This window comes from Rattus norvegicus, chromosome 15 (assembly GCF_021556685.1).
Source record: "Rattus norvegicus strain SHRSP/BbbUtx chromosome 15, alternate assembly SHRSP_T2T, whole genome shotgun sequence".
NCBI lineage: Eukaryota > Metazoa > Chordata > Mammalia > Rodentia > Muridae > Rattus > Rattus norvegicus.
Genome location: NC_141548.1, coordinates 86776770 through 86797703, shown reverse-complemented (window position 1 = coordinate 86797703; position 20934 = coordinate 86776770).

Here is a 20934-nt window from a genome sequence, read left to right as displayed (position 1 = left end):
ATGCCTGTGAATGCTTATTATAGTCTGGGGTTACCATCTCCCAAGTGCAGCCATTCATTCTCTTAGACACCCGTGCTTTGGAGTCTGTCCTCCTGGTATATCAGGAGGAGCTGTAAGTGCCTGGATGTGGAAGTGTGGATTTCTTATTGTACACCTCAGAGAAGACTCTCTCTCTCTCTCTCTCTCTCTCTCTCTCTCTCTCTCTCTCTCTCTCTGTGTGTGTGTGTGTGTGTGTGTGAGTGTGTGTCTCTGTGGTGTGTGTATGTGTATGTGTGTGTGTATGTGTGTGTGTGAGTGTATGTGTGTTTTCCTACTTCCTTATTAGATTCTGGAATCTTTCAACATAGGGACCAAGATTGTACCTACAGTTTCTCTTAATATGTCTGACAAGTTAGGAGCAGAAAGATTATCTGGGAAATATTTTACGACGTAAACAAGTGAGGTTAAGGACAACCAAGATTGGCTCACGAGTCACATAAGAATCTAAGAATTTCTTACTATTTTGTTCTTTGGGGAGTATTTTGTAGAAATAGATAGTCCCATTTATCATGGTTTTATCAAGTCTTGATGTTCTCTCTTGTCACAGAATGAGAAAGAAATCATGCGAGTCTTGGCATGTGTCATAAGCTCCTGCACTGGCATTGCGCTTTGTAGAGTAGGTATTTCTTTTATATATTTGTGTTTTAGCTGGGTCTGATGGTAAACACATTTAATCTCAGTACTTGAGGGCAGATGCAGGTGGATCTCTGTATGTTCAAGGCTAGACTAGTCTGCATAGTGAGTTCCAGGGCTACGTGGAATATAGTGTCTCAACTCACTCCATTCCCCAAAACCTAAATAAGGTTTTTAATCTTCAGTGTTATGTACTTGTGTGTGTCTTTGTGTAGCGATGTGCATGTGAAGGCAGGTGCCTGCAGAGGATATAAGAGGGAACTGGATAGCCCCCCTCACCCTAGGGGAGGTGGTGAGTTTCCCGATGTGGGTATTAGGACCTGAACTCTTAGGTCCTCAGGAAAAAGTAGCATCTACCCAGCTTCAGAATTGGGACTTTATTTGTGCCCCCAATATTGTCTTTAAAGTGACAAACTTATAAGGAAAATGTGGAGGGGAATTTTATCATGAAGATTTTCAAAGTGGATGTAATGAGAGACCTGTCACCCCCACATATCTGCAAATCTGCAGTCATCTTCTGAGATCTCAGAGTTGCAAAAACTGAGCTGGAGAATGCAGAACTTTCCCATAGTGCATCTCAACATCAAGGCTGGACTAATGTGGACACACACACACACACACACACACACACATACACACACACAGAGAGAGAGAGAGAGAGAGAGAGAGAGAGAGAGAGAGGCAGAGAGAGAGAGACAGAGAGAGACAGAGACATACACACACACAGAGACAGAGACAGACAGAGACAGAGACAGAGACAGACATACACAGACACACACAGACACACACAGAGACGCACTCAGAGGCATACATGCACATATAGGATCTGTTATTGTCACACTATTGAATAACAAACTCATGTTTCATTGAAGTATACTATGGGTTTGGGGATAGTCAGACTATTACTACTACATCAAAGGGAGAGTTAAGAATAATTAGTTCTATTTTTGTGGTAGAAGTATTATTTGTAAGTAAAGAGAGGCGATGCCACATACTGAAGATTAGGTAATTAGTAATAGTGACTGATTATAAGAGCCAGCAAGGAAATGGGGAATTCAAGAATCAAAGCAGGCTGCTTTCTCTGTGCAGGAAAACCATTGCGCATGCAGATTTTCCTGGGATCTAGCTTTGACACATTACATGGCTGATTGACATATTTTTGCTTCATGGATGAACACTTAAAGTGAAACCAGACTTTCCTAGTATGAACATCTCTTTTGCTAAGATAAAGGTTGTTTCCTCAGTGGAAGAAGTACAGTGCAGTGCTAGATTCTAGAGGTAAAAGCGTAGTCGGGGGAGACAGGCTTGTAAAGCCTGGTTATAGCATTAAACTGTACCTCAGCTATGACCAGTATATAAACCCAACCAAAACATCAGTGTCTACACCTCCCCTGTCTGCTGTAAAGCCAGCAGGTGACTGGAAGAGAGAACACATATTGCTGTAAGTGCCACCGGCTTCACAACTTGTCCAGAGAATGGGTTGAACAACTTTGGCAAGTGCAAGGCAGCTTCTGGTGAATGAGGTTTGGAGGGAATGAGCTTGGTGAATAGGTTTAAGTACTAGGTAATCACACTGTGATCACTCCTTCTATGCTTCAGATATAAAAAGCCTTGACGGGCAAGGTTCAGAAGGAGATTACAACAATCTGTCGTTCCAGTCATTTCCATAATATGGTTGCTCACCATTTTTATATACCTTGTAGGCAATGTTGGGGCCTATACAGATGACTAACACAAAATGCACTCACTGTGAATTCATGTTCACTGTGAAGCATGATTCACAGCTTAGATCTCACCATTCATAGTGTGTGTGGGGGGGCACATCTCATTGCCATGACAATGGTTCTCACAGAAATCAAGGTGTCCTGGAAGAGGGATGACTCAAGAAGAGCTTAGGCGTTGCATTCCAAGATTGCCCTGCTTTCTGTTCCAATTTCAATTTCCAGCTCTGGAGAGAGAGGGGGGGAGAGGGGGAAGGAGAAGTGGAGGGGGAGGGGAAAAGGAAGGGAGGGATGGAGGGATGAAGGGAGGGAGGGAGGGAGGGAGGGAGGGAGGGAGGGAGGGAGAGAGAGAGTAAGGGGAGAAGCAGGGAGGGAGGGAGAGAGAGAGTAAGGGGAGAGGCAGGGAGGGAGGGAGGGAGGGAGGGAGGGAGGGAGGGAGAGAGAGAGAGAGAGAGAGAGAGAGTGTAAGGGGAGAGGCAGGGTATGTGGGATTTAAGGACACTTCACAGGTCTGTTTCCTTTGGCTGAGAAATGAAGCCAATGAAAATCTTAACAGAATATTGCACAGTGAGTGTCCTATGTGTCCAATGCATGCCCACTGTTTAGCACAAAACTTGTCTCCCTTCAAGTACTCAATGACATATCTCAGTTAAGATTTTATAAGAGGGAGTCAGAAGTTTGGAGACAGAGAAACCATGACTGCAGCCCTTCTTCTGCTGTTCAGATGTCTGTAAACTCTGCCCACTTATTTATGGAAACATTGCCTCTATGATCTATAACACGAAGATAGTATTTGTATATATTTTGCAGAAGTACGAAACGGTTAAATAGCTATAAAGTGATCAACAAATGAGCGTATATCCCTTCCTGTGATTTTCAGATTAGAAAGTATAAAATCCCAAAAGGTCTTTTATAAGAATCCCCAACTATTAGCCTCCATGAACTATCAACAGAAACCTACTCATAAATCACTCACTCACAGATGAGCTCCTGCTTAAGGAGGCCCTGTCCTGTAGAGCTACCATAATGCTTTCTGCAGTAATTAGCATGTCTATATGGGAATGGCGTAGGGAGATGAAGGTTTGAGACTTTTCATTGCTAGTTTGATCACAAAGATATATCTTCTGTGTGACCATAGGGGCACTGGTTGACCTTTCTGTGCCTTAAGGCATGTAGACATACGCCTTCTGCCTAGCTTCAAAAGCCTATCGCTTACATGGCCCCTTTGAAGTCGGGTGTATGTTCTACAGAGTGCAGAGTGTGGCCAGAGGCAAATCTAGTCCTTTGTGTAAAACAGAAGAAAGGCCAGGATAGTAACATATTGGTTGTTGATCACATGTACACAATATAGCACTCACATGAGTCTGAATTTGTCTGTAAGTCCGTGTATTTGTAGATGTGTAGTGTGTGCATATGAATAAATTATAGAAACATTTGTATTAGTGTGTACATAATACACTGCTGTGTATTTACAGTTATGTGCAGACATTTATGTCCATGGAAACCATACATTAAATATAATTAACATGGACTTTCTAATTTTTCAACTTTCAAGAATAACACAAATAATATCATTTGAGAATACTAATTATGTGATATTTCTTTAAATATATTTACAGTTGTATATATAATAAGAAAAAAACGTTCTAAACTAGTTTAAGTCTTTGGAGTCCAAGCCTTCAAAGCTTTGAGTAGCCTTAAGGTTTTCTTTCATGTGTGTTCGTGCAAAGTATGATGCAGAAATGAAATATCACCAGTATCATAGGGATGTGCATGCAACGCTTACCATAGCTCCCACCTGGTGGGAGACGTTCCAAGAGTGCATTTTAGGACAACTCATCCTAGATTGTGAATTTTTCTTTATTAATAGCTACAGGGTAAAACCCGTTTGAGGAGAAAGTGGTACTGGGCTTTATGGATGTCAGAGTCTCATACCATTTGCAGACCAACTATTGTACAGCTATAAGACTGGGTCTTTCCTTCAGGCATTTCTCTGTGGAGTAGTTGTCACACAGTATGGGGTCACATAGGCCTACTAAACATGACAAAGAACAGATTTACTGTCCTCAGTTTTAGGTAAGTGTGGCAAGAATGAATAAAGAATCTTTTGTCCTGTACCAGCACAGAGAAACTTCCTACCTTACAATGTGTTCAACCTAATCCCCACCTTAGAGAAAGGCAGGAAGTATGAACGAATGCTTAGAAGCAGCCTATAATGTCTGCATTGAAGTCCCTTATGGCTGAAACACACCTCTGACCCACACGTCCTTGTCATTCATCTATATGACACTTACCCTAACCACTTTTATTTCAGGTTTTGATTTTTGAAAGCGATGCAGTATCTTAAGAATTCAAATGGTGTTTATTTAATTCTTTTAGAAGGGCCTCATAGCAGTGAAAAATCCATCCAGCTCTTGTCACGCAAAGGCTTTAGCAGAGGAGCATTCCCTCACAATGATATGAAAGATGGAATTCTGCTATAACTTATTAAGGTTCAGCTTCAGAATGGGCAGCTTCTTTTACGTCCAGAGCTAAAATTTCACAAGTTTCATCTAAAGTGTGTTGGGCTTTTTTTGGGGGGGGGGGATGCTTCAAAAATAAACCATTTGGAAATTCCTTAATTAGATCTAAGGCTTGTCATACAGAGATCTGGCTCTGTAAGTAGACCATATTTTCTTGGCAGTTGCTTTATTTAGTGATGCTGAATTTACACTATAAATAAGGAACAAAATTCCAGCATGCTAACACTCCAAATATCTTTTTTTTTTGTCCTTTTGAAAACAGAAAGCAAAGAAATCTGAGGAGATTTATAGAGAGTGAGTCAAATTGAAACCTCTTTGGAAACATCTTTCCTGTGTTTTCTTTTAAATCAAGGAGCATGTGGATGGGTAATAGGAAGCTTGAAGCACACATTAGAATATATTTCTGTAAAAACGCATCACACAATCCGCATTCATAAAGCACCGTGCCTCGGCTCTGGAAGACATGTATTTCCAAGGGTCATCCCGGGGGTATAGACTGTATATAAACACCAACTGCCAGTAGTTCAGTCAGTGTGAATATGGAGTCCTGTAGGTCAAGATAACACGCACACAGGGTGACACAGCAGTACCAGGCTGCAATAGTACAGACCCAGTATATTTCATATTTGATGGTATCCCCTTCCTACTAGAACAGCCTGCCGTTTTCGGACAGTGGTTAAAGGACAATAACTGTATGGCGTATGGTATAAAAAATAAGGGAAGAGTAACACTATTTAATAGAGGTAGCGTGGAAAGTCACACAGGGAAGAAACTGCGTGGGGTATGTCCTCACTCTTCAGCACCGATGACGGCCTCTATCCCAGCATCTGATAGTTGTGCGCATAGTAGGTCCTTACTAAACACTTGTGCTAAACGTGAAAGCTTCTTCAGTGTCTAACTTCTCCAACTCGGTATCTCACTCCCTTGCTTCATGGCTGCTGCTGGTTCAATGCTCACACACACCACTTCTTTAGAGGGAGATGAAAATAATTTCTGTGAGGTGATTTTCTGAGGCCTACAGTCCTCAATTTTATCTAGTCATTAAGTGACTGATCTAAGTAATCGTTATGACTGGTCACCTACCACCTCTACCTCTAGTAGATTTGAGTAAAATTATTGCCTAGATGTTTTACACTTCTGTTGCAACTTCAAGTTCTGCTTTGAAGGTAAAATGTCAACGCCAGTGTTTTCCAAGGGGGCAGGTATCTTTCTCCAAAAAAATACCAAAAATCCACTGTTCCTCTTAAGGCTCAAAGTAACCCTTTGCATATCGTTTTAGAGGGCTTGTTGTCTTTTTGTTCTTGAATGTAATTGTTTTCTATGAAATTCTTACAAACTGTACCCCATCAGCTACTGCTTTGCAAGCAAGAGTTGATAATTTACTCATCTCTGTGCTCTCATGAAACACTTCTCTAAGATTCCTTTGTTCCCCAATCCAGCTAGCTTTCCTTCCATATCGTCATCCTGTCCTGTACTTCTAACAGGTTTCTTTTATTGTAATTAAAGTTATACAAATTTGTTTTGTATATATAATTTGTTTTTAATGCCGTCTCCCTTACAAGAACTATATGGAGTGTTCAGCACTGAGCTTTTCTCGTCCTAAAGTATGAACGAGATTCTCAATCCCAGCATATAATAGTTGTGCTCATAATATATCCTTAATAAATACTTATGGTAAAAGCAAATCTTAAAAAACTCACAAGGGGGGTTGGGGGTTTAGCTCAGTGGTAGAGCGCTTGCCTAGCAAACGCAAGGCCCTGGGTTCGGTCCCCAGCTCTGGAAAAAAAAAAAAGAAAAAAAAAAACTCACAAGGGTTTATGGGCATAGTCTCTAGTATATATCTTATTTTTGCCATGTATTCAATACAAACACACACACACACACACACACACACACACACACACACACACACACGAACTATAGGTAGATACATATATAAATAGCTGATAGATTATAAAGTAGATAAATAGGTATGTGGATGGACAGATGATAGGTTATAGATAGATGACAGATAAATGATAGGTAATAGGTAGGTAGATAGATAGATAGATAGATAGATAGATAGATAGATAGATAGATGGATGGATGGATGGATGGATGGATGGATGGATGGATAGATAGATAGATAGATAGATAGATAGATAGAGTGATAGATGATAGATAAGCTGAGACCTGAAAATTCATACATATTCATCCTCATATGTTCATACTGCTTTGCTCTCTGAAGGATCAAGATCCAGAAAGCATGGATGAGCACACCCAGCACAACTGTACCAAACTCTTACACCTTGTCCCTGTGAAACAGAAACCTTTTACCTTACTTGTCTTTCCCCACCACAATGTTTATTATCTCATGAGTAGAGAATATAGTTGAGGGATAGTACTCTGGGTGTTATGGACTGACCCTGAGTAAACTTTCTTGACCTTTAGTAACCTAGATTATAAAACTTCATTCTCCTCACTACTCCCACGTGTTCATAGCAACTTGGTTTCGTGCAAGTGGCTGCATCTGAAACTGTCTAGTCTCACCAGACTCAAATGAATAAGTAATCAATCGGCACACAGTGGGTGGGGCATGCGGTGGGTAGGTGAAAGGATAGTGTTGTTCATTAGCATAATAATGGTTTCTAAATATTTTTCTCCATCAGAACATCCCTTGATTCTAGACATCTTCTTTTAGATGTCCTATGTTAGAGATTGTCTATTTATCTATTTAATGTCAATTATGTCATTTTTCTCTGTATCATGGTTATGTCTCTGGACACACTTCCTTGCTTTGACTTCAGCTAGAGATAGCCGTGTGATGAGGTTTCATACTAGAGTTTTCATAGAAGTCATATTCATCTTTTCTAGGCCTTCCCCATGAAACCTGTATTTATTGTCTACTCTTGACTGACGTCTATGCGTGCTGGATGTTCAAGGTTTCAAAGAGAACTGTGTAGCTCTAAGAATGACTGTGTCTCAGAGTCCCTGTGTTTGGATCTGAAATGTCCTGTGTAAGCCTCTGTCTTGAGTGCCTCCTTCATGAGTTTCTTTCAGACAGTTTGTCATAGTGACAAGGAAAATGACTAAAACACTGTGTAGAATGTCTTTATATTCCAGACACAGAGGTATTGGGGATTTTTGAACAATAGATATACAACTATTTCAATTATGCCAGGTGAAGAGGCCTACTAAGAAACAGTGTGTTCATAGTTACCAAGGGTTGGCCTCAAGCTAAGTGTTCTCGCCTCTAATTATCCCAAAGTCCAGATTTCTTGAACATATCTAATCTGCTTTAATAACTCGTACTCTTCCTCATCCATTATCAACATTTCCAGGAAGAACAGTCACGATGTTTACAAACAGTCACAAAGAAGCCTACAAACCGAAACAAACCCAACCCAACCAACCAACCAAGCAACTACGTGACCACAGACAAACCCGCAAAACCCAACCCCCTAAACAAACAAAACACCCCAAAACAAAACCAAAGACATGTCAAACAACAGACGTAATTTTCCCAGAGTAAAGTATATTTTTTCACACTTTTATTCCATACATGTTATATCTAAAACACCCATTTCTTCAACTTCTAATTTGACTCATTTCATTGTCTCAATAAGGTCCAGTTAAACGATTACCTTCCCATTTTTCCCAACCTTCCATGTCTGTGTTAACTGCTTTCTCCCCTGCACTCGTGCACTCCCAGATTCCTCTCAGGTATCCCCCAATTGACTATGAGATGCTAGGCCAAAGCACCAGTCTTAAATATTTTAGATATTGCATGCTTACTTTTGTGAGTGGTAGTGAGACATTCAAAATGGATTTGTTGAATTATTTTTTAATGATCACATAATTCACTATCAAAGAAAAATATGGCCTTATTTTTCATGTAGCAGGAAGGTATAACTCCAATTTGCAAGAAAGGTATGTCTATTTTTATAACAGTCATGTTTGCTTACATTTAATAAAATGTTTATTGTGTGTTTCATACTGGACTAAAATCTCTCTGTAATTCAACTTGTTTAATTCTTAGAATGGCTTGATGAAGTGGCTATCATTGCTGTAACACTTTAATGTAATGTGTGAATTAGTTTGTAGCTATTGATAAATTATAGCTGTGAGACAAGCTGCCCCCCAGAGGTACTGAAGGAAGGTGTAATTGATTTTGTTCTCAAGGTAGCAAAACTTTTGAGAATCTCTTCACTTCTTTCTTGACTACCACAACTTAACAATGTATAAAGCACATAGAGAAAATAATATACAACATGGAAAATTACATTTGATATTTTCAAGATAAAGTTTGGCTATTCATAAGTATTCATAAATATATGACCTGATATTTTGAGACTACTAGATACATTCTAAGAAAATCATCATTAGGCTTAAGAATGTTCATAAAATAATCAGGGAGTTTTGCTTTTTTGAGTATGTTAGAAATTCTCTTGATCACATTATTCAGAGTAGAGCTTCAAAAGAAATAAATAGCAGGCTATCAGAAAACAGTTGAACACCACTAAATATTCATTGATAAGCAAGTCTGTTACATCTAAATACCTCATCCTAATGATGTCACTATACCTAATACTTATGTGGTAATTAAAAATATGTATTAATAACAATCACTGTGAATTCATGGAACCAGCTTTGCCATCCAGTAGAACATATGACAAACTATTTATGATACCTTAATAGGCTATTACATTCATCGGTCAGAAACATGAGGGTATGGTTATTTGGTTCAGACACTTACAGTTGAGTTAGTAGGTAACACACACACAGAACGCTGATATCATTGGTTTATCTTCTAAATCATTTCTTTACTCTTGTGTCTCTGTCCTAACAGTCTAACACTTATTCTAGTATTATTGTCCTGATCCAGAGTCCCCATATTCACTTCTTCATGATGATTCTTGCCAAGCTCTCTAGTCACCAGCTAGTAAAGTCACTCTGGACCTCTCTTCTTCCCCTCTAGCAGACCCAGCTATATCCATTTATCGCTCCTTAGAAAATTTCTCCCGACCCCATCTGTTACCAACCGCCTTTTCTTAGTTCCAGAGGCTCTATCACATGTTCGGTTGTCACTCCTCACTAGTGCCTAATGCATTTCATCTCTGGAGGAAAGGTCTCATCTTCCTAATTAGATCTCAGGATCACAGACTTTAGGGCCTGCATCTTTGATGTACCACAATCCCCCACAGTAAAGAAGAAGGGAAACTAATATTTACTGAGTTCCTGCTGTGTGTCAGGCTCTATGCTAGATTCCTCATAAATATTATCTGGCCCAATTCTCACAGCAACACCAAGAGTTATGCATTATTAACTCATTCTCAGAGATAAGGAATCCAAGGTCTCAAGAGGTAGTATATTAGTCCACATCACACGGCTAGTCATTAATAGAGTTGGTCTTCTTGCACCGTCTTGCCCATTTCCAAAGTTCCTGGTTTTCCAATATACTTGTGTGCATGCATGTACACATGCATGCGTGTGTGTGTGTGTGTGTGTGTTTACTTTGAATCCATCAATACCTTCAAGTACATGATTTATATTATCACTTCACATATCCCAGATTTTAAAAACACTCTACTTATATTTATCCAACCACAGGAAGACTGCCAGCCTCCATGGGGGAGGACCGTGCCCTATGCTTTGTGAGTGCACACACGTGTTCATCAGGATACAGAGAACCTTTAACACATACGACTAACTAATGGCAGTCTAGAAAACTGAATTGTAGCAGAGATCTCCTTAGCCTTCAAAATTCCCCGCTTCGATTACACTCTCCAGGGCACTGATATTTTTGCCAACCCTCTACTTAAAATAAAATGCCTACACTGCAGAATTACAGGGCAATTGAAAGACGTCTAAATCTCCTGGCAAACAAATCCCTAGGAAATCGAATCAATATGTAATAAAATTGTAATGAAGGATGAAATTTAATGAAATTCTATTATTTTTGTCCCCTTTAAAAGGATTTTCTGGTATTATATATTGGTTAATAGTAATTTCCATGGAATCCACTTTAATATATCTTAATTACCTTCAGGAAGTCAATCAACATGTTTCTTTCCTTACCTACAGAGTTCCCTTAGTTTAGTACAATATGCAAAGTTCTCCCCTCCTTATTTTTGGGTCTTCTAACCTGGAGTTGGCTAAAGATATTATGATCCATGTGCATCACTGACTGAACATTGAAGATTATGGATAGGTTAATGGGTCTGGAACCTGGCGAGATAGAGAATGAGGCATCAATGGGGAAATCAGCCCTACCGGGCCAATAGCATTTCCTCTGCTGGAATAGATCCTTCATTGCAGTTTTGAAGCCCCTAAGAGGTTGCAAAATGTATTGTTTTATACCAACCAATCTTACGGATGTCAATACATTTATGACAGCTTGTATATTTCTAAGACTTGAAGAAAAGTTGATTCTATATTTTAATATATAATTAACAATAATTTGTAAATAATGAATTTCATGCTCTGAAGAAAAAATTACTGATCTTCCTTTTTTCGTGTGTGTGTGTGTGTGTGTGTGTGTGTGTGTGTGTGTGTGTGTGTGTGGTGTAACGTGTGAAGTGTTGGCTGTGTGAAGTGTGTGAAGTGTTGGGATTCTGCAGTGTGATTTCTGTGACTCCCAATATTGGAATCTTACACTGTCACCCTGAGCTCATGATTTCAGGCGGGAATAAGCCATAGCACACGGACCCTCAAGCAAAGAAGATGAAAATTTCTGGGTGTCCTACAGAACAGAATTGATGGAGTTAAAACAGAAAATAGATGACACAGACAAAGTTGTTTCTAACCAGAATACTTTTTCAAAGTTTTCTAAGGGCATCATTAGCTCTCTGTGCAAATCATTTAGAACAGAACTCATGAGAGCATCAGCAAATGATCTTTCTAAACCTGAAGTTAGATTAATCAGGCATTTGTAGTCTGGGAAGTATGCTATTTGTGTTCCAAAAGGATCCATGTGTCATGGGTTTTAGAGAGAAAATAAAGAAAACCACTAAAGCATGAAGCAACTATTAGATATATAATTTTCTTAATAATTTAAAAAAATTTAGTTAAAATATTATTACATCATTCCTCTTCCTTTTCCTTCTTTCAACCCTTCCCATGTCCTCTGGCTCCAATTCCTCCCAATTCTCACTTAACTAACCTGTAATTGTAAAAGTTTTATTCCAAAAAGGAGAGGAAGATATAGATACTGAAGTGGAAACATTCTCAAACTGAGATATTATTATTATTATTATTATTATTATTATTATTATTATTATTGCTTCCCCGAGTGTCGCCCATCCGCATGTATATTTATGTATTTACTTTCTCAGTTATCTGATTCAAAAATTCTAGGAGGGGGGAAATACATCTAGTGACTTTTAATATTCATACCATAATTGTTCTCTTCATAATAGGTAGTAGGTTTTTTAAAGTTCACGGAGGGCTGGCAGGAGGGAACAGGCTGTGTGTGTTGGGCAGTGTGTGGGAGAAGTAACTGCCTGTACTACCTATTGAACTCCACCTGATCTTGGCCTGGGTCTGACTCAGAAGATTGAGATGGCTGCAAGATCTGTGGAAATCTCCCAAATACTGGGTCAAAATAGTGGACAAATGATGCAATTCTTGACTTTTCTGGTAAAAACCTTCTTTAAACTCTTTTACTAATCATAATTTTAGCAGATATCATTTCTCTTAACTAAAAGGACACTCCTTTAACACAGTGAAGATAGTGTTGACTGCTATTTGGAAAATATATTTCAGACTATCAGTTTATTTCCTTTATATTTGCCAGTTATGGAACATCACAAGTTAAGTGGGCGTGCTGTGTAAGTGAATTTCAGTGTTTAGGAGGCTAAAGCAAGAGGATAAGTTTTAAGACAGCCTCGGCCTAACTTGAAACTCTTTCTCAAATAAATAAATAAATAAATAAATAAATAAATAAATAAATAAATAAGACAAAGATAATAAAAGAAAAAATAAAATTATTATCAATTCACGTTTAAGAAACATATACAAATAGGAGAATTTGTTATGAATTTCAGGCAACCTTTGGTTGAGTAGACCTTACAGTTTATACTTCCTGCTTGCTTTGCACTGTTCACAGAATTATAAGATTGCTTACTGACAATGTTAGTCAAAGAGAAAGAGGCCATGAATTTAAATTGAAGCAGAGTGTGGGAAGTGGGTATTTCTTCTTTTTTTTTTTTGTCATTTAATGATAAGACTCAGTACAATAGTTCTCAACCTCTGAGTTGCGATCCAAAGACAATTATAAAACACACATATTTACAGATATTCATAATACAGTTATGAAATAGTAAAAAAAAATTACGGTTGTGTCATCACAACATGAGGAACTGCATTAAAGGGTTGCAGTCTTGGGAAGGTTGAGAACCGCTGCTCTAGTGTGTTCCTGGGCTCTCCAAAGAGTGCCTCCAACCTGCATCTCAGATGCAGACCATAATCAATTACTAGCATCACCTGGGAGCTTGAGACAGGACTGAATACCATGGCCAGCTCCAGCCTTGCAGCCAGCTCTGCAAAAGTCCCCATACTCAGTAGTCTTAGAAGGAAGACTCTCAGCTCAGTAGTACAGTCTAAGTTATTGTGCAGGCCACAGAGGTATTGTACAGTTCTGTCTAGTCAACTATCAGTCACGTGTCACTACTCCACTATCCTTGTCTTTGGATCCCCGTCAGTTGTCCCCCTGAGATTCTAATATCTCAACTAAGATACGTTGTTTGTTTTGAGACAGAAGGCTAATGGGTAGTGTACACTGGCCTCAAACACATAGTCCTCCTGTGTCATCTTAGAGCTTGGCTTACAATCAAGTGCCAGCATGTCCAACTCAACCAAATCATTTCTAATGTAGCCTGTTTCACATAATATCTCCTTTTAAAATCTCACACCAGTCCTTGGTTCTTTCTGATTTTGTCACTAATAGATTATTTATATGTTACCATGGGGATATCCATGAGAACAGAAAGAATCTTCTTCTGACTTGTAGTATCTGTTGTACCCAGCTCAGACTCTACCACATAATATATGCCTAATGGATGCTTGAGTAAATTAACAATTGCTTTTGCCCTTTAAATGAAGCCATCCTATAGTTCATTAGGACAAGTAAATCCAGTTTAGTGTATTAACAGCTCCTAATTGCTTCAAGGTTATTACTGCCTGGATCGCATTAATATTAATAATGAAAATTCCTACAAGATCTACAGGATTTTATTCCATCCAAAGCACCTCAGCATTTAGACCATTTAATCCTTACTGCAGCCCTATGGGATGAGGCCTTTATTATCCCCATTTTACAGAAAATAAGTGGTCTGAAAATTACCAAACACTACAAAACAAAGACATAGGTTACGGATCCAAGGTCTATGCTTTCTTTGTCTCTCTGAAGCCTTACACTTTGTATATAAGGGTAAAACTGTATCTTAAATGCTGTATGGGTTAGGTATTTCATGTGCAACAGTAACAAAACTGCTGAACACACTGAAGTCAGATGTGACAATGGGATAATCTACGCGCTTTGGTAAACAGTTGGCGTGATGCTAGAGAAGAAGAAGGGGAGAGCCATTTCAACAGGAGCCTGAAGTTTAGAACTTGGGTTCTAAACTTGGGTTCTACGTTTGTGGTGTTGATGGTGAAGCATATATAAGCCAGAAGTCTACAGAAAATATAATCTGGGAACATGGAGAGGGAGCAGGTCGTTGGGGTCTCATCCTTCCGCTTCAGTGGATGTGATGCCCCGCTTGAGTTGGAGCTTAGAACTGAATGGTTACTTTGCTCAACTGCCATGACATGTGAGTGAGAATTAAATCCGGTTGACACAATCGACCCGCCTTCGGAACTGTGAGTGGGTGCAGAGGCAGCATCTCTATCCTAGGCTAATCCTAGGCTAATCTGACTCACAGACATTGAGATATAAGGACAGATGACTGAGTAAAGAATATTCAGGTTTTGTTTTCATTCTAGTCTCATTCTATTGTCCTCCCAATTGCTGTTCGTGAACACTGTGTTACGTTTACAAAAATGGGCCCCTTGAATTTTGCTTAGTTCTAACCTAAAGAGGCTTAGGAATTGGAAAGAACTTTCATCTACTTGATGATGGTGCAGAATAGAATGATCTAGAATCTGAAGTTAGAAGTCCTGAGATAGACTCTTCACTGCTACCTAGCCATATCTCAGGGAAAATATTTTACCTGGTCTGAAACCAATTTATTAGTTATCAATTATTTGAGTTATACTAAGTAATGATCATATATATATATACATATATATACACATATGTGTATATATTTGTATATAATGAACAAAGGATCAGAAGAAATGTTTCTAAAAACAGAAATATAGCTAAAAGATATGAGGTAAAATAATTAACATCTCCTATAATTATTGTGTCTATTCATCCTTTGATTGACACCCAGGTTGTTTCATTTCCATAGATGAAGCAGAAATGGACATGGTTGAGTAGGTCATTTCTATAGTAGGATATAAAGCTCCTAAGGTATATTCTCAAGAGTAGCATAGCTGGAACATGTGCGAGTCATTTTACAGCTCTTTCAGAGACTTCCATACTGATTTCTGTACTGGTTACATCACTCTGCATCCCCACCAACAGTGAGTCTCTCCTTTTCTCCACATCCAAGTCCACATTTATCTTTAAAAAAATTTCATAGCCATTATGATGGGCATAAAATAAAATATCAGAGTAGTTCTAATTTTCTTTTTATTGATGGCTAAAGATATTAAACACCTAAAACAATTCTCGGCTACTTGAAATTTATTTTTAAGGACACTTTATTTAGCTCTGTGGCCCATTTTAATTGGGTTGTTTGTTTTCTTGATGTTTAACCTTTTAGATATTCTAATTCTAATCCCCTGTCTGATGTATGACTAGTAAAAAAATAAGTGATACATCTAATAAATGAAAATTAAAATCCAACCAGAAACCAAACACTCCTATTAAGATGGCTATTATAACAAAAATAGAAGGTAAATGTTGGCTAACAGGTGAAGGGGGAATCTTTGAATATTTTGGTGGTATTTTACATTAGGACAATTTGGAAAATAGATAAGTTTCTTTTTAAAAAGCATGATTTTCATTTGGTGAAGCAATTCTAACATCTCTTGAGTTTATATCCAAAATCAGTGTGTTAAAGAAAAGCCGTTATTCCATCCTTAAGAGGACAACTTGCCGGTTTAATCAATGGATGAATGACTTTTAAAACTGTGATTAAAAATACACAGTAGAGTAATGTTCAACTTTCAAAAGTTATTGGTGAAGAACGTCTTCAGACTCCCAAAGCAATGCAGACTAGTGTTGTTGCCCTTGACTGCATCCTAGAACTTGAAGGTAAGGCTGTAGTGCTAACAACATCTCACAATTTGGACACCATACTTGAGGAATCAAGACTAAACGATCTGGATGCTTCCACTCTGAGGACTGTCTCTCATAGTATGGGAAGATGATATGGAAACTGCCAAGGGATAGGAGCAACCAGTTTTCCCACCCATTGACAAAGTCTATGAACCACAAAAGTCAATACATCAGCAGATTGAGCAACAGTGGCACCACTATGGTGGGGGCAGCCAACAAGTGTAATTGCACTTAAAGCTCACACAGTAGGACAGAATTGCTGGAAAGGCCATAGGCATAAGAAAACGATTTCTGCCATGTTCCTGAGCCAATACAATTTCTAAATCTATTCTGAATACCCTTATATCTATGGACAGATGCATCTCTCAGCCCTTGTCAAACAAATTTCATTTTATAGTGATGGAAACTATCACAAAAAATCACAACAAATCAAAGTGCAGACAAGCAACAGTGGGGTGCCGAACTCCAACTGATACATCTTTATTGTAATGTTTATATCTAAGGGTCAGAAAGACTGTAAGATCAAGAATATCAGGGTGTCTGCTGTGAGATAGTGCCTTTTATGTATGACCAGGAATCTGTACCATGAACTCTCAACATAATGATTGTCTGAATAATACCTGCCCAACAATACTACCAGTTGACATATCAACAAAAATGGGAAATCTCACAAGACCCCACTTTTAAACGAAGAACTACAAATGGTCAGTGCCTGCTAGCTGAGAGGCTGAGAGGGTTAATCAGTCTCCTACAAGCATGAGCTCCCAAATGTATTGTATAATCCATGTAGTCATTCCTTGATATATATATTGGATGTACATATACGAACATAAACATATGTGTGTGTGTATAAAAATAATAATGGAAGAGATCACACATTTTGAGGAGACACAAAATGAGTTGGAGTGGGGAAATGGGCAGAATTGATATAGATGCAGGAATCATATATGAAGTTCTCGAAAATATAAAATTACTTTGTTTACAATTTTTCAACATAGTTTTTCTTTTCTCTTTGAGAATATAACATAGTCACATCATTTCTCCTTCCCTTTCCTCCAAACCCTCCCATATACCCATCCTTGTTTTATTTCAAATGTATGGCCTGTTCTCTAATTTCTCAACCACATATGTTTTTACATATGAATATATGTTGTTATACATACAGTATATATATATATATATATATATATATATGCATATATAACTCACTCAATCTTCATAATGATACTTGTGAGTATGTTCCCAGGGCTGACCATTTGGTATTAGATAATGAATTGTGTGTTTCTCAATTCTCACAGTAGTGAATAAAGTTTAAAAAAAAGTTAGGACTTAAAGAAACAAATACCTAGGCAGATTTGTAGATGGGCACGCTAAGGACCCACTAGAATGTAGCAAGAACGGCCAACGTAGATGCAAACAAGAAGCCCATGGTGACTTTTTCTCGAATACCTGGTACAGATGAACTGTTTCTGATTACAGATCCAGGGCCCTAGGACCAGGTAGATTATTACAGATTCTAAGTTTTAAGTCTTTTTTTTCCATCCACAGGGAAATAAAGTTGTCTTTCTCACCGTTGAAGAACTGCATTATTCTTGGAACACAAACAGTCATTTCTTTATCTCCCCACTTTCATTAAGTGTGCATCAACTTTTGAGACACACTGAGAGTTGGCCACCATTGTTTTTGGTTTGTTTTTGTTGTTTTGTTTTTGGATCCTCAAGCACTATTTCTCAGAAGTCTTCTCTCCTCCTGACCCCTTTCTGAGCCTCTCCTCATATTGATTCTCTTTCAGTTTCCCCATCTTTGGGTCTCACCAAAGGCTATTTCTTTCCCCCACATACGTGGGCTCCCTATTGTCCTCTTTACTTTCCTCTGTCAACAGCTAACGCACTTCAAGTTCATCTCTGCTGAGAAGTATCTCTTGGCTCTTACATCCTGCCACCACCATATTATTGCTATTCTCCCATCCTTGTCTGTGGATGCCGCCTTGGCCTCCTCATCAACCATTCCTTCCCCAAGCAGGTTTCCTTCTGCCCCTCTCGTCATGAAAATGACTCCTGTCAAGGTCACACCTGACCGTCATGATGCTAAATCCGGTAGACATTTGTGTCTTTTCATCTTGTTTGGCCTCTCATTAGCATTCCACACAGATGGCTGCTGTGTTTTTCTTGAAGCTGTCCCTTTGTTTGCAATGTCATTCTCCTTCATATTCACGCTTGCTCCCCTGACCTCAGTGGTCATTCAGCTTCTGCCTCCTTGGCTGACATGTCTTGTTCTCTGTAACTTAATGACGTGTGTATTCTTCACCAGGCAGGATTCACTACCCCATGGTTTTGGATATGTGTTGATATATATCTGGGCTTACATCTTCAGCTCTGAGTACAAAATTATATGTAATGTTTATGAAGGGACATATAAAGATACTCCTTCTTTTGGCTTCCGGTAACATGACATCCCTCTTGAAATCCCCAATCCATACTCTTGTGTCTGAGTTCCAACTCTATACTCCTGGTTAAATGTAAAATGACTTATTCCAAAATTCACTTTCTTACACAGCAATATTTACCAAACCTCCTTCTGTATGATATTTTGAGTCCAGAAATTGGGTCTAGGTAGTATCTTCTGGAGGACATTAGAAGGAAGAATGGAGAAGCTGCATAGTTCATGACTGATGCTCTTCCAGGCAATTTCCAATTTCAAGACAACATACAAAATCATCTTTTAAAAAATAGATTGTCTCTTACTTAAAACTTTATAGTACAATTTAGATTTCAGTACAAATCTTGCTTTTGCTTGCAAAAAGCTTCCCCTCACATTCAGTTTAAATTCACCCCTTAAGAGACTAACTCTCAATTATTCTCTCTCAAGTTTTTTGCCGTCTTTCCATCATGGTGACATGAGATCCTTTCCCTCTTGTCTTGGCTAATTGCACAGGACTTTTCAGAGAGTAACAAAAACAGCAACAGCAGCAGCAGCAGCAGCAGCAGCAGCAGCAGCAGCAGCAGCAAAAGCAGCAGCAGCAAAAGCAGCAGCAGCAGTGCTAAAAACAAACATGTGAATGTGTACATCCATGTTCTTCCTTATCAGCGTCTGTTATGTCATAACTTGAATATGGTTTTGTCTGTACGACTAGTAGTTTAGGAAAGTTCACAACTATGTCGGCAATTTTATTAAGTGATCTCACTGCTATTAGAATACATCACCTGACTTCTTTAATTGTGTCTATGAAACAGTAATGTTTTACACAGCAATAATTTGCTTCACTTATGTTCCGTGAAGTCCAGAGGAAAGTCACCCTTGCAATCTTCTTCCTAGTCATCATACATAATTTGTTAGTCTCAAGAGACACGTGCAGTACTGAAATGTGAGCAACTTTATTTCCGTGTAGGCTTTTGGGGTCTTCACATTTTTCTGTGCTCGCTTAAGTATTTTGAAAGTATAGCATTAGTTCTTCCAAACCATGTGTCTGTACCCAGATCATCTTGGGACATGTTAGGTATGGTCTTCATCCTTGGCATCATTCCAATCATGAAAAGATAGTTTTGAAGCCCTGGGAGTATAGCTACTTGTCATGCCTGTCTATATATGAGCCAGACACTACATGTACCGGAGGGGCCCATCACACGTGTGCTGCAAGAGCTTAACTCCAAACTGAGTGGCACCTTGGCCTGCTGTCTACTCTAGATGCAAGAGACACAGTAGCTATTTCTTCGCTTAAGGGCGGCCTTCTTGTGTGTTTACTTGGTTCTTACCTCTTGGCCTCAGCCCTGTATGTGTACACATGACTTCCTATCAGGGTTTGGAAGAAACAGTCACCTCAGCTTCCTCCACGTTTCATCTTCTAAAGCCTCGTGTGAGATTCTTCTCCCAAGTATTTAAACCACGTGTCAGTGAAGGCCAAGCCTTTATTGCTGTCTGAGCCTCTGTTGTTGAATAGAGGGCACGGGCACAATGCATCTTTGTCTTGCCCCAGCTAATAACCCAGTGTACAGAAGGCTTGGCCTGCCATTAACACTTAACGGCTGCTACACTCGTCTCTACTGTATAAAAACTGAATGCTGGCCTGGACCTGTTCATTGTTTTCGGAACCTTGACTCTCCTTCCCATTCTCATCATCCAAATTTATTTAAGGATGAAACTATTAGAAACACAATTGGTGAATTAATGTCATAGGGACTGCTGCTGGCAGCTCATCAATTTTTGATATGCCACTCAGACAAATGAAACATAAGCCACCCAGAACAAGGGGACCTTTTGACACTTCAAAGGAAACCCCTATGGGTGGTTTCCTCTTGAAGCTACACTAAACTGGCTCGATCTCCTCAGCTGGAAGCTGCCGATGTCTCATTAACCCCTAAAAAGGCCCTGCATGAGCCTCTCTTTTCAGCTATAATTATGCTGTGCACTCCCGTTATGCTGCATGGAATCGCAACACTGTCACCCGCACATTATAAACATCCATCCTAATTGAAAAGCAGATTAGACTCTTGTGTTAATTAGCCAAAAAGCCCGCCCACTTGCATGCATTATGATTGCCTCTTAAATACCGAGGATGTTGAAATCCCTCAGAAAGACAAGGCAGACTTAATTGCAATAACCTGCACATTAAGTTTAATTTACTTTAAATTTACCGGTTTAGCAGGCTCATTTG